This window comes from Balaenoptera musculus, chromosome 11 (genome assembly GCF_009873245.2).
Source record: "Balaenoptera musculus isolate JJ_BM4_2016_0621 chromosome 11, mBalMus1.pri.v3, whole genome shotgun sequence".
In the NCBI taxonomy this organism is placed as follows: Eukaryota; Metazoa; Chordata; class Mammalia; order Artiodactyla; family Balaenopteridae; genus Balaenoptera; species Balaenoptera musculus.
This window is the reverse complement of record NC_045795.1, coordinates 96030538-96044903: the sequence shown is the minus strand read 5'-3', so window position 1 is coordinate 96044903 and position 14366 is coordinate 96030538. Positions and strand designations below refer to the sequence as shown.

General features: G+C 44.0%; 1 non-coding gene across 1 annotated transcript; it reads right to left on the bottom strand.

Annotated features, from left to right (window-relative positions):
• Positions 1-556: 556 nt before the first annotated feature.
• LOC118904638 lies at positions 557-663 on the bottom strand. Its single transcript, XR_005022086.1, has one exon. It is a non-coding gene; the product is annotated as a U6 spliceosomal RNA (small nuclear RNA).
• Between the last annotated feature and the right edge of the window lie 13703 nt (positions 664-14366).

Below are 14366 nucleotides of genomic sequence, written 5' to 3'. Positions count from 1 at the left end.
GGATGCAAGACATTTTACTTACCCATTCATTAGTTGATGGACATTTGGGTTTCTACTTTTTGCCTATTATGAATAATACTGCTATGAACATTCATGTACAAGTTTTTGTGTGGACATGTTTTCACTTGCCTTCAGTGGGGGTTGCCGACTAATATACTAAGTCTATTAAGTCTGTGTTTTTTTTATTGAACTGTAGTTGATTTACAATACTGTGTTAGTTTCAGGTGTATAGCAAAGTGATTCGGTTCCATATATATATATATATATATATACACACACACACATATATGTGTATATATATATATTCTTTTTTGGATTCTTTTCCATTATAAGTTATTACAAAATAATGAATAGAGTTCCCTGTGCTCTACAGTAGGTCTTTTGTTGTTTATCCCTTTTATATATAGTAGTGTGTATCTGTTAATCCCAAGCTCCTAATTTATCCCTCCCCCCCCGCTTCCCCTTTGGTAACCATAAGTTTGTGTTCTGTGTCTATGAGTCTGTTTCTGTTCAGTAAATAAGTTAATTTGTATTATTTTTTAGATTTCACATATTAAAAAACATGGACCGCTTCACGAATTTACGTGTCATCCTTGCGCAGGGGCCATGCTAGCCTTCTCTGTGTCGTTGCAGTTGTAGTATATGTGCTGCCGGAGCGAGCACTATTAAGTCTGTGTTTTATCTTTTAAGGAACTACCAGACTATTTTCAAAAGTGGCTGTGCTGTTTTACAGTCTAATTATCAGTGTGTGAGGTTCAGATTTCTCCACATTCCGGTTATCAACTGTCTTTTTTACTATAGCCATGCTAGTGTGTATGAAGTGGTATCTAATTGTGGTTTTGATTTGGTGGCTAATGATGTTAAGCATCTTTTCATGTGCTTGTTGGCCATTTGGATATCTTCTTTGTGGAAATTTCCATTCATATATTTTGCTCATTTTTAAAATTGTTATATTTGTGTTATTATTGAGTTTTAATACTTTTAAAATTTTTTATAAATTTTTAAGTTTTGGCTGCTTTGGGTCTTAGTTGCTGTGTGTGGGCTTTCTCTAGTTGCAGTGATTGGGGGCTACTCTTCGTTGTGGTGTGTGGGCTTCTCATTGCCGTGGCTTCTCTTGTTGCAGAGCATGGGCCCTAGAGTGCAGGCTCAGTAATTGTGGCACACGGCTTAGTTGCTCTGCGGCACGTGGGATCTTCCCGGACCAGGGATCGAACCCTTGTCGCTTGCATTAGCAGGCAGATTCCTAACCACTACGCCAACAGGGAAGTCCCAATAATTAAAAAAAAATTCTGGACACAAGTCCCCTATCAGAGAGATGATTTGCAAACCTATTCTGTGGGTTATCTTTTCACTTTCTTGATAGAACCTTCAATCTATAGCTAGTCAGTAGTAAACACAGGTGACAACTTGGACTTGCAGTTGATGATTGAAGTGGGTGGGTGGGCCAGTCTTCATAGGACTGAACTCTTAACATGTGGGATCTGACACTATCTCTGGATATAGTGTCAGAATTGAGTCGAATTGTAGAACACCAAGTTGGAGTCTGGGAATTGCTTGATGGTGTGTGGGAACCCCCACATGCACTGGAATTGGTGACCATAACCTATAATGCCTTAATCAGTTTGGAAAGTTTATGGCCATTTTATTCTTCACATATTTCTTTTACTCTGTTCTATCCTATTCTATTCTAATCTCTCTTCTCCTTCTGGATTCCAATTGTATGTGTTAGACATTTTTATATTCTCCCTCAGATCCCCTTTTCTCTATTCTGTCTTTTTATGTATTTCAATTTGTATACTTTCCTTTTTGTTTCAATTTGTATACTTTCTACTAACCTGTCTTCAGGTTCACTGATTATTTCCTGTGCTGTGTCCAGTACCTTGTTAAGTCCATGTAATGAAGTCTTCATTTCTAATTTTGTATTATTCATCTCTAGCACATCCATTTGATTCTTTTTTGTTTCCATGTCTCTCCTTAAATTTCCCATTCATTCACATATACTATCCATCTTTTCCATTACATATCTTAGCGTCTTTATCATAGCTATTTCAATATTCTTGTTTGATCTTTCCAACATCTGGGCCATCTTTAGGTCTGCTTCTATTGACCATTTCCTCTGTTGACCATGGATCACATTTCTTGCTTTTTCATATGACTTGTTATCTTCGGTTGCATGCTAAACATTTTATATTAAAGAACATAGAAAGAAAAATACTGTTTCTGTCAGGCTGCTAGAGCAGGGGCTGACTTGATTGGATCTGAAATTGAGCAGTGTTTGGACTTTGTTATAGCCTTCCTTTCATTCATTTCACCATTGGCTTCAAATTACTTGAAGGCAGAATCAGTACTTTCCCTTCAGCAGGGATTAAATCATTGGCCATAAAATTGAACTCAATCTCTACCTCCCTCACTTCCCCGAGGTCATGCTGGCCCAGAGTTCCAACTGTCTAATCATGTGGTTGGTCTTTTGGGCAACCAGCTCCCATCCTGAAGCTCTCTAGAGGTCCACCATAAGTCACCTCATTAGCAAAACAAAGAGTTCTGTCACTCAGGAAATTCCAAGAATTTTTGAAGCTCTGTGCCAGGAATCAGGGACAAAGACCAGATATGTCCTCCACTATACTATAGACTTTCCCTCAGCTCTCCTGACCATCCCTCACCTTCTGAGGGGATCTTGCACTTGGAGAGAGGTCTCAGCCTGATGTACTGCAGCATGGATTTCTCTCTGCTCTCCTTCTCTGCCCCCATCCACTGCTTTCAATGTACTACTCCCCATACATTGAAGATTCACAGGGTAAGAGATGGTGAGTGGGTACAGATCCACTCTGTGGGTGTGACTCTTCAGGATTCTGATCAGTCATGGCAGCCCAAATGCTGCTGTTAAAAGTTTGTTTGGGGTGGACCTTCAAGAAGGCAGAGGAGTCAGACGTGGAGATCACATTCCTACCCACAAATACATCAAAAATACTTCTACATGTGGAACATCTCCTACAGAATACCTACCAAACGCTGGCAGAAGAGCTCAGACTTCCCAAAACGCAAGAAAATCCCCACGTGCCTGGCCATGTGGCTGACAGTGTCTTGGTGCTCCAGCCTGGTGTCAGGCCTGAGCCTCTGAGGTGGGAGAGCCGAGTTCAGGACATTGGACCACCAGAGACCTCCCGGGCCCACGTAATATCAATTGGCGAGAGCTCTCCCAGAGATCTCTGTCTCAACACTAACACCCAGATCAACCCAACGGCCAGCAAGCTCCAGTGCTGGATGCCCCATACCAAACAACTAGAATGACAGGAACACAACCCACCCATTGGCAGAGAGGCTGCCTTAAAATCATACTTAGTTCACAGACACCCCAAAACACACCATTGGACACAGCCCTGCCCACCAGAAAGACAAAATCCAGCCCCACCCACCAGAACACAGGCACCAGTCCCCTGCATCAGGAAGCCTACACAAGCCACTGAAACAGCCTTTCCCACTGGGGGCAGACACCAAAAACAACGGGAACCACGAACCTGCCGCCTGTGAAAAGGACACCCCAAACACAGTAAGTTAAGCAAAATGAGAAGACAGAGAAATACTCAGCAGATGAAGGAGCAAGGTAAAAACCCACCAGACCAGACAAATGAAGAGGAAATAGTCTACCTGAAGAAGAATTCAGAGTAATGTTAATAAAGATGATCCCAAATCTTGGAAATAGAATGGAGAAAATACAAGAAACGTTTAACAAGGACCTAGGAAAACTAAAGAGCAAATAGACAGTGATGAACAACACAATAAATGAAATTTAAATATCTCTATAAGGAATCAATAGCAGAATAACTGAGGCAGAAGAACGGATAAGTGACCTGGAAGATAAAATACTGGAAATAACTACCACAGAGCAGAATAAAGAAAAAAGAATGAAAAGAATTGAGGACAGTTTGAGACCTCTGGGACAACATTAAATGCACCAACATTCGAATTATAGGGGTCCCAGAAGAAGAAAAGAAAAAGAAAAGGACTGAGAAAATATTTGAAGAGATTATAGTTGAAAACTTCCCTAATATGGGAAAGGAAATAGTCAGCCAAGTCCAGGAAGTGCAGAGAGTCCCATACAGGATAAATCCAAGGAGAAACACTCCAAGACACATATTAATCAAACTATCAAAAATTAAATACAAAGAGAAACTATTAAAAGCAGCAAGGGAAAAGCAACAAATAACATACAAGGGAATCCCCATAAGGTTAACAGCTGATCTTTCAGCAGAAACTGCAAGCCAGAAGGGAGTGGCAGGACATATTTAAAGTGATGAAAGGGAAAAACCTACAACCAAGATTACTCTAGCCAGCAAGGATCTCATTCAGATTTGACAGAGAAATTAAAACCTTTACAGACAAGCAAAAGCTAAGAGAATTCAGCACCACCAAACCAGCTTTACAACAAATGCTAAAGGAACTTCTCTAGGCAGGAAACACAAGAGAAGGAAAAGACCTACAATAACAAACCCAAAACAGTTAAGAAAATGGTAATAGGAACATACATATCGATAACTACCTTAAATGTAAATGGATTAGATGCTCCAACCAAAAGACATAGACTGGCTGAATGGATACATAAACAAGACCTGTATATATGCTGTCTACAAGAGACCCACTTCAGACCTAGGGACACATACAGACTGAAAGTGAGGGGATGGAAAAAGATATTCCATGTAAATGGAAATCAAAAGAAAGCTGCAGTAGCAAATCTCATATCAGACAAAATAGACTTTAAAACAAAGACTATTACAAGAGACAAAGAAGGACATTACATAATGATCAAGGGATCGATCCAAGAAGAAGATATAACAATTGCAAATATTTATGCACCCAACATAGGAGCACCTCAGTACATAAGGCAAATACTAACAGCCATAAAGGGGGAAATTGACAGTAACACAATCATAGTAGGGGACTTTAACACCCACTTTCACCAATGGACAGATCATCCAAAATGAAAATAAATAAGGAAACACAAGCTTTAAATGATACATTAAGAAAGATGGAGTTAGTTGATATTTATAGGACAGTCTGTCCAAAATAACAGAATACACTTTCTTTTCAAGTGCTCATGGAACATCCTCCAGGATAGCTCATATCTTGGTTCACAAATCAAGCCTGGCTAAATTTAAGAAAATTCTAATCGTATCAAGTATCTTTTCTGACCACAACGCTATGAGACTAGATATCAATTATAGGAAAAAATCTGTAAAAAATACAAACACATGGAGGCTAAACAATACACTACTAAATAACCAAGAGGTCACTGAATAAATCAAAGAGGAAATCAAAAAATACCTAGAGGCGCCTCCCTGGTGACGCGGTGGTTAAGAATCCGCCTGCCGATGCAGGGGACCACGGGTTCGAGCCCTGGTCTGGGAGGATCCCACATGCCGCAGAGCAACTAAGCCCGTGTGCCACAACTGCTGAGCCTGCGCTCTAGAGCCTGCGAGCCACAACTACTGAAGCCCGTGTGCCACAACTGCTGAAGCCTGCGCGCCTGGAGCCTGTGCTCCGCAACAAGAGAAGCCACCACAATGGGAAGCCCTCACACCACAATGAAGAGTAGCCCCTGCTTGCCGCAACTAGAGAAAGCCCGTGCACAGCAGTGGAAGACTCAACGCAGCCAATAAATAAATAAATAAAATCTATTTTTTAAAAAAAAGAAAAAAATTAAAAAAACAAACAAACCTAGAAACAAATGACAATGAAAACACGACGACCCAAAACCTATGGGATGCAGCAAAAGCATTTCTAAGAGGGAAGTTTATAGCAATGCAGTCCTTCCTCAGGACACAAGAAACATCTCAAATAAACAACCTAACCTTACACCTAAGGCAGTTAAGAGAAAGAAGAACAAAAAAACCCCAAAGTTAGCAGAAGGAAAGGTCAGATCAGAAGTAAATGAGAAAGAAATGAAGGAAACAGTAGCAAAGATCAATGAAACTAAAAGCTGGTTCTTTGAGATGATAAACAAAATTGATACCATTAGCTAGACTCATCAAGAAGAAAAGGGAGAAGACTCAAATCAGTAGAATTAGAAATGAAAAAGGAGAAGTAACAACTGACGCTGTGGAAATACAAAGGATCATGGGAGATTACTACAAGCAACTATATGCCAATAAAATGGACAGCCTGGAAGAAATGGACAAATTCTTAGAAAAGCACAACCTTCTGAGACTGAACCAGGAAGAAATAGAAAATATAAACAGACCAATCACAAGCACTGAAATTGAGACTGTGATTAAGAAATCTTCCAACAAACAAAAGCCCAGCACCAGATGGCTTCACAGGTGAATTCTATCAAACATTTAGAGAAGAGCTAACACCTATACTTTCAAACTCTTCCAAAATATAGCAGAGGGAGGAACACTCCCTCTGCTATACCAAATAGGTATTTGGTATTTGGAATACCAAAACCAGACAAAGATGTCACAAAGAAAGAAAACTACAGGCCAATGTCACTGATGAACATAGATGCAAAAATCCTCAACAGAATACTAGCAAACGGAATCCAACAGCACATTAAAAGGATCATACACCATGATCAAGTGGGGATTATCCCAGGAATGCAAGGATTCTTCAATATATGCAAATCAATTATAGTGATAAAGCATATTAACAAACTGAAGGAGAAAAAACATATGATCATCTCAATAGATGCAGAAAAAGCTTTTGACAAAATTAAACACCCATTTATGATAAAAACTCTCCAGAAAGTAGGCATAGAGAGAACTTAACATAGTAAAGGCCATATATGACAAACCCACAGCAAACATCGTTCTCAGTGGTGAAAAACTGAAACCATTTTCTCTAAGATCAGGAACAAGACAAGGTTGTCAACTCTCACCAGTATTATTCAACATAGTTTTGGAAGTCCTAGCCACGGCAATCAGAGAAGAAAAACAAATAAAAGAATACAAATTGGAAAAGAAGAAGTAAAACTGTCACTGCAGATGACATGGTACTATACATAGAGAATCCTAAAGATGCTACAGAAAACTACTAGAGCTAATCAATGAATTTGGTAAAGTAGCAGGTTATAAAATTAATGCACAGAAATCTCTTGCATTCCTCTACACTAATGATGAAAAATCTCAAAGAGAAATTAAGGAAACACTCCCATTTACCACTGCAACAAAAAGAGTAAAATACCTAGGAATAAACCTACCTAAAGAGGTAAAAGACCTGTATGCAGAAAACTATAAGACACTGATGAAAGAAATTAAAGATGGTACAAACAGTTGGAGGGATATACCATGTTCTTGGATTAGAAGAATCAACATTGTGAAAATGACTCTACTACCCAAAGCAATCTACAGATTCAGTGCAATCCCTATCAAATTACCAATGGCATTTTTCACAGAACTAGAACAAAAAATTTCACAATTTGTATGGAAACACAAAAGACCCCAAATAGCCCAAACAATCTTGAGAAAGAAAAACGGAGCTGGAGGAATCAGGCTCCCTGACTTCAGACTATACTACAAAGCTACAGGACAGTATGGTACTGGCACAGAAACAGAAATATAGATCAGTGGAACAGGATAGAAAGCCCAGAGATAAACCCACGCACATATGATCACCTTATGTTTGATAAAGGAGGCAAGAATATACAATGGAGAAAAGACAGCCTCTTCAATACATGGTTCTGGGAAAACTGGACAGCTACATGTAAAAGAATGAAATTAGAACACTCCCTAACACCATACACAAAAATAAACTCAAAATGGATTAAAGACCTAAATGTAAGGCCAGACATTATCAAACTCTTAGAGGAAAACATAGGAAGAACACTCTTTGACATAAATCACAGCAAGATCCTTTTTGACCCACCTCCTAGAGAAATGGAAATAAAAACAAAAATAAACTAATGGGATCTAATGAAACTTAAAAGCTTTTGCACAGCAAAGGAAACCATAAACAAGACCAAAAGACAACCCTCAGAATGGGAGAAAATATTTGCAAATGAAGCAACTGACAAAGGATTAATCTCCAAAATTTACAAGCAGCTCATGCAGCTCAATATCAAAAAAACAACCCAATCCAAAAATGGGCAGAAGACCTAAATAGACATTTCTCCAAAGAAGATATACAGATTGCCAACAGACACATGAAAGAATGCTCAACATCATTAATCATTAGAGAAATGCAAATCAAAACTACAATGAGATATCATCTCACACCGGTCAGAATGGCCATCATCAAAAAATCTACAAACAGTAAATACTGGAGAGGGTGTGGAGAAAAGGGGAACCTCTTGCATTGTTGGTGGGAATGTCAATTGATACAGACACTATGGATAACAGTATGGAGGTTCCTTAAAAAACTAAAAATAGAACCACCATATGACCCAGCAATCCCACTACTGGGCATATACCCTGAGAAAACCATAATTCAAAAAGAGTCATGTACCAAAATGTTCATCGCAGCTCTATTTACAATAGCCAGGACATGGAAGCAACAAGTGTCCATCATCGGATGAATGGATAAAGAAGATGTGGCACATATATACAATGGAATATTACTCAGCCATAAAAAGAAACGAAATTGAGTTATTTGTAGTGAGGTGGATGGACCTAGAATCTGTCATACAGAGTGAAGTAAGTCAGAAAGAGAAAAACAAATACCGTATGCTAACACATATATATGGAATCTAAAAAAAAAAAAGGTCATGAAGAACCTAGGGGCAAGATGGGAATAAAGACACAGACCAACTAGAGAATGGATTTGAGGATACGGGGAAGGGGAAGGGGAAGGGTAAGCTGGGACAAAGTGAGAGAGTGGCATGGACATATATACTACCAAAACGTAAAATAGATAGCTAGTGGGAAGCAGCCGCATAGCACAGGGAGATCAGCTCGGTGCTTTGTTACTACCTAGAGGGGTGGGATAGGGAGGGTGGGAGGGAGTGAGACACAAGAGGGAAGAGATATGGTGACATATGTATATGGATAACTGATTCACTTTGTCATAAAGCAGAAACTCACACACCATTGTAAAGCAATTATACTCCAATAAAGATGTTAAAAAGTGAAAAGACAACCCACAGAATGGGAGAAAATATTTACAAATCGTATATCTGATAAGGGACTTGTATGCAGAATATATAATGAATTCTTAAAATCCAATAATAAAAAGACAACCCAATTTAAAAAATTGGCAGAGAGTAAATAGACATTTCTTCAGAGAAGATATACAAATGGCCAGCAAGCGCATGAAAGGATGCTCAGCAGCATTAGACATCAGGAAAGGGCAAATGGACAGCACAGTGAGATACTACTTCACATCCAGTAGGATGGCTAGAATCCAACAAGAGCGATGGTAACAGTGTTCTCAAGGATGTGGAGAAACTGGAACCCTCATGCTCTATTAGTGGGGATGTACAACTCCTCAAACGGTTCAAGAGAGTTATCATATGCCCCAGCAATTTCACTCCTAGGTATGTACCCGAGAAAACTGAAAATACGTGTCTATACAAAACCTGTGCCAGGCGTACCTTAGAGGTATTGTGGGTTCAATTCCAGACCACCACAATAAAGTGAATACTGCAATAAAGCGAGTCCCGAATATTTTGGTTTCCTAGTGCATATAAAAGTTATGTTTTAACCTCTTGAACAATGGAGGGGTTAAGGGTGCCGACCCCCTGTGCACTCGAAAATCTGTTGTTCAAGGGTCAACTCTACATAACCTTAATTAAAAATGATTGCTAAAAAATGCTAGCCGTCATCTCAGCTTTTAGTGAGTTACCATTTTTTTTGCTGGTGGAGGGTCTTGCCTTGATGTGATGGCTGCTTGACTGATCAGTGCGGTGGTTGCTCAAGGGTGGGGTGGCTCTGGAAATTTCTTAAAATAAGACGACAGTGAAGTTTGCCACATTCATGAACTCTGCCTTCCATGAGCGATTTCTCTGTAGCATGCAATGCTGTTTGGTAGCATTTTACCCACAGTAGAACTCCTTTCAAAACTGGAGCCAGTGCTTTCAAACTCTGCCACTGCTTGATCAACTAAGTTGATGTACTCTAAATCCTTCGCTGTCATTTCAACAATCTTCACAGCATTTTCACCAGGAATAGACTCCATATCAAGACACCACTTTATTTGCTCCTTTGTTAGAAGCAGCTCCTCGTCCGTTCAGGTTTTGTCGTGAGATTGCAGCAGTTCAGCCACATCTTCAGGCTCCACTTCTAACTGTAGTCCTCTTGCGATTTCCATCTGCAGCTCCTCCCTCCAGTGAAGGCTGAAACCCCTTCGAGTCATCCATGAGGGAATCAGCATCTTCCAAACTCCTGTTAATGTTGGTATCTCGACCTCTTCTCCTGCATCAGGAATGTTCTTAATGGCGTCTACAATGGTGAATCCTTTCCAGAAGGTTGTCCGTTTACTTTGCCCAGATCCTTCAGAGGAATTAGGTTAGGGAAGCTCTGGGGAGCCAGGCTTTGCTTCGAGGTTCAGTCCCCCTGCCTGGAGCCTCATTTGGATGCCAGTGGTGGCTGTCTCCTCTCTAGATGCCCTGGGTAGCTGGTGGGGGGAGGCCTCACAATGCCCAGCTGTCTCTAGGCCAGACAGGACCCCTGGGCGCTGCAAAGCCCGCCTGGGAGGACAAACCAAAGGTCAGGCTGGAGGAGAAAATGAACGGAGCCCTCACGCTACTCCCATCCCTGGTGGGTGGCAGGGAGGGCAGCTCCCCTTCTTTTTGAATTGACCAGGCCACTTAATCATGTTTTCATTGAGTCTGAACTTCAAGAAGCTTTTCAGGTGCAAGAAAGCTGGTCAAAGCCTGGGGCAGCTCTTACCTGTGGGTAGGGTGGGTGTCCACCTGCTTCTTCTCTCCATTCTGAAAGTTAGTTAATTTAGATTAGAATTAGGGTTTAGGCTAGGTCTAATTCAGGGTGAAGTTAATTAATTTAGGTGAAACTTTCTCCCCCAAAGGCGACCCGGTGTAGAAGAATGTGACCTGGGTTTGGAACTCGCCCCCGCTGGATTTCAACCTCTCCCTCCCGCGCCTGCTCACTGGGCCTGGCCAGGGAGGGGTATTTTGCAACCCGAGCTGGCATCAGAAGCCCCTCTTTAAATGCATCTCCCTCAGGTAGGGGAAATGCATGAAATCTCTAATCCATCATAGAAATAAGTGAATCTAAGTGTTTCTTCGTTCAATCCCAGATATTTGGGGACAGGATGGGAAAGACAGGGCTCCCTTGATGTCCCCTTGTCCCTGGACCTCACAATGTCCCTCCACAAACATTTAATAGACACTGTTGAACATTGCTCTTGTGCCAGGTGCTTTGTATACACAGTCTCTTTTTTTTTTTAACTGAGATACAGTTGACACACAGCTCTGTTTCAGGTGTACAGGATAATGATTTCACTTAACATTCAGCAGTCTCACCCTTACAGCATCCATTTGAGGAAGGGCACCTAGTCATATTGCTACAGTTGAGGAGACTTCCCTGTCCCCCCTCATGACCAGGCGGGCACATTGTCAGTCCCAGGATCTGCACGTTTGAGGCAGCCATTGGTTCATCAGCCAACTCATTCATCACGTGTCTTGTGCACGCACAGCATACTAGGCACAGGGACCCAGTGGTGACCACACCAGACCTGGCATTACCCAGAAGCCCACACAAATGTACCCGAAATCACACCCGTGGAAGGTGCCACGGAGGAGAGGTCTGCAGGGCGAGCGGTCCTGACGGAGTCAGGAAGCTGTGGCGGGTTTGCTGGGGTAAGAGGCGTGAGCAGGAGGTCGCTTGGCCAGGGTGTGTGGGCAGTAGCTGAGGCTCAGGGGACCGGAAAGAGGGTGGTGTGAAACAAGGCTGGTGTGGGCAGCAGGGCCTGGACCACTCGGGCGCCCTGGGCCGCCTTAAAGCCTTTGGTCTTTACCCCCGGGGCAGGGGGAGGACATTGAACTATTTGCAACAGAGGATGACATCATCACAAGTGTCATTTTAAAAGGCCACTAGCTGCTGTATGGAGCGCAGGTGGGAGGGGACAAGGGGGTTGCAGCGTCCAGGGAGTGTGTGTGGCTGGCAGCTTGGAGTGGAGCGGTGGCGTGGAGATGGGGGAGGGGGAGACAGCTTCACAAGCTACCTAGGGAGTAAGTCAGATAGTCCTTGGGATGGAGGGGACGGTGCGAAGGGTGGTGGGTGGGCTGGCTTCATGGGCCCACGGCCCCTCCGTTAGCTCAGGCCCCGAGCTCAGAGGGCCCCGCCCCTGGTTTAACACTCTTCTGTCACTTTCTTAATCAGGTTTGAACAGGGGGCTCCGCATTGTCACTTTGCACCAAGCCTTGCAAATTAGGTGCCTAGACCTGCCCTGGGGCTGGAACTGGGGCTCTAAGGCCCCCTCCCCCCATCTCCAGGTGGTCCAGAAGCAGCTCTTCTGGAGCAGGTAGTGCAGGCCCTGGACCTGGAGGGCTCCCTGCCTGGAGCCATGAAGCTGCGAACAGGCCAGAGCTGCAGCCATAGGGGCCTGGCCCTGCAAGGGAGCAGCAACCGGGGCCAGTCCTGACCCCACTCTGGAGCTCACTTTTACTCTCTAAAAAGCAAGGAGATGGCGAGACACGATTTCTGGAGTCCTTTTTGGCTCAACATTTAATGTCTTTATGATTCTCCTGTGTCTTTGTTCCAATTTCCTGCGGCCTCTCCATGCTGTGCCGGCCCTCAGGACCGCTGGGATGTGTATGTAGACGCTGGCTTGGAGGGGCTCGGCAGGGCCCTTGCTTGTCCTCTCTGTCACTTCTCTGTCACGCTGTGCCTGACTTCCCACCATTAGAGAGAAATGTACCGAGATGTAAAAAACAAACAACAACAGCAACAGAAAACCACTTCTGGGAGCAGTGATACTTGTGGCTACTTTCCGCTGAAATTTCTGTGCTGTGATCTTCACTGGAGGGGCGGGAGGAGATCTGTTAAGAGAGGACAGACCCCCAGTGACAGTTTGGCCCAGAGCTGGGTGGCGCAGGTCCCCAGGGTGGGCCAGAAGCGCCCGGCTTGCCAGGGACTCTTTTGCTGGCCTGGAGGACATCTGAGCCTCTGTTTCTGCAAGCTGCACGCGTCTCCACTGGCCCCGCGGCCCGCAGAGGTTTCTGTTCTCATTTCTAAGCGGTTTGCTCAGTACGTCGCGTCTTGTTTAGGATGTGTGGTTTCTTTAGGACCAACACCCTTGGCTCCTAAATCTGGGACCTTGGGCTATAATGTTGGGGTGTGATGGATGTGGGGGGCACGTGGGGAAAACGCTCACTAACGTGGTTTTTGTGTCCTAGGCCTCTGGTTCACTCAGACCAGGGTACAGTGAAGTGAACCTTGAGCTCTGTGGCTTGGGGTGCAGAGGACAAATTCCAGCTCAGGCCTCTGGGCGTGGCCACTGGTTCCTGACCTGTGGTCCCCAGACTCCTGGGCATCCTTGGTGGCAGCGGCCACATCCTAGCGCCTGTCTCTTGGATGCTTACCACGCACCAGGCACCATTCCACCTCTTCTTTCATTGAAGCTTCCTGAACGACTCACTGACGTGGTGGGATTGTGTATTTTCCCCAAATGGCACAGCAGTGCTTTTAGTCACACATGCCTGCAGCACCTCACCGCTCCCTGCAAAGGACAAAGTCTGTTCTCCTCCTCCCGAACCTGGGTGGGGCTTCGTGACTGCTTTGTGGAGCAGAATGTGGCAGAGGGAGGCACTGCGACTTCTGAGGCTAAGCTACAAACGGCGGTGTGGCTTCTTCTTGGGTCTCTGTCTCTGGCTCACTGTCTCTCTGTGTCTCTGGCTTACTGTCTGTCTCTACTCTTTCTTGGGACGCTTGCCTTGGAACCCAGCCACCATGTGGTGAGGCAGCCTGGGAACCCACGCAGAGGCCTTCTGACCCACAGCTAGGATCCTGGCCAGCATCGGATGCTCTGCGGGCAGGCAAGCCTTCACAAGCCACAGGGCGATGATCCCAGCCCCCGGCCTCTGTGTTGATGTTGGACAGAGCAGAGACGAGCTGTCGCTGCCAAGTCCTGTCCAAGTCATTGTTTCACAAGCAAAGGGCACATCCACTCTCGAGCACCCTGGTCCGTAGCTCCAGAACACACAGTTTTCAGAAAAAGGGTGGCAGACCAGGAGGGAGTCAGAGATCTGGTCTGATACCAATTAGCGGGGCAGTCTTAGGCAAATCACTTAATGTCATGAGCCTCAGTTTCTCCATCTGTGAAGTGAGCAAGGTATGGGATTTGATAGTTGGAGCAGGGGGGACACTCCTAGCAGGGGAAGGGGCTGAGCAAGGGCGTGGAGGTGGAATGCACGGGAGGAGGGGGTGTTGGGAGACCTGCACGGCCCGGGAGCTATGCCTGGTCCAGGGAGCAGGGCG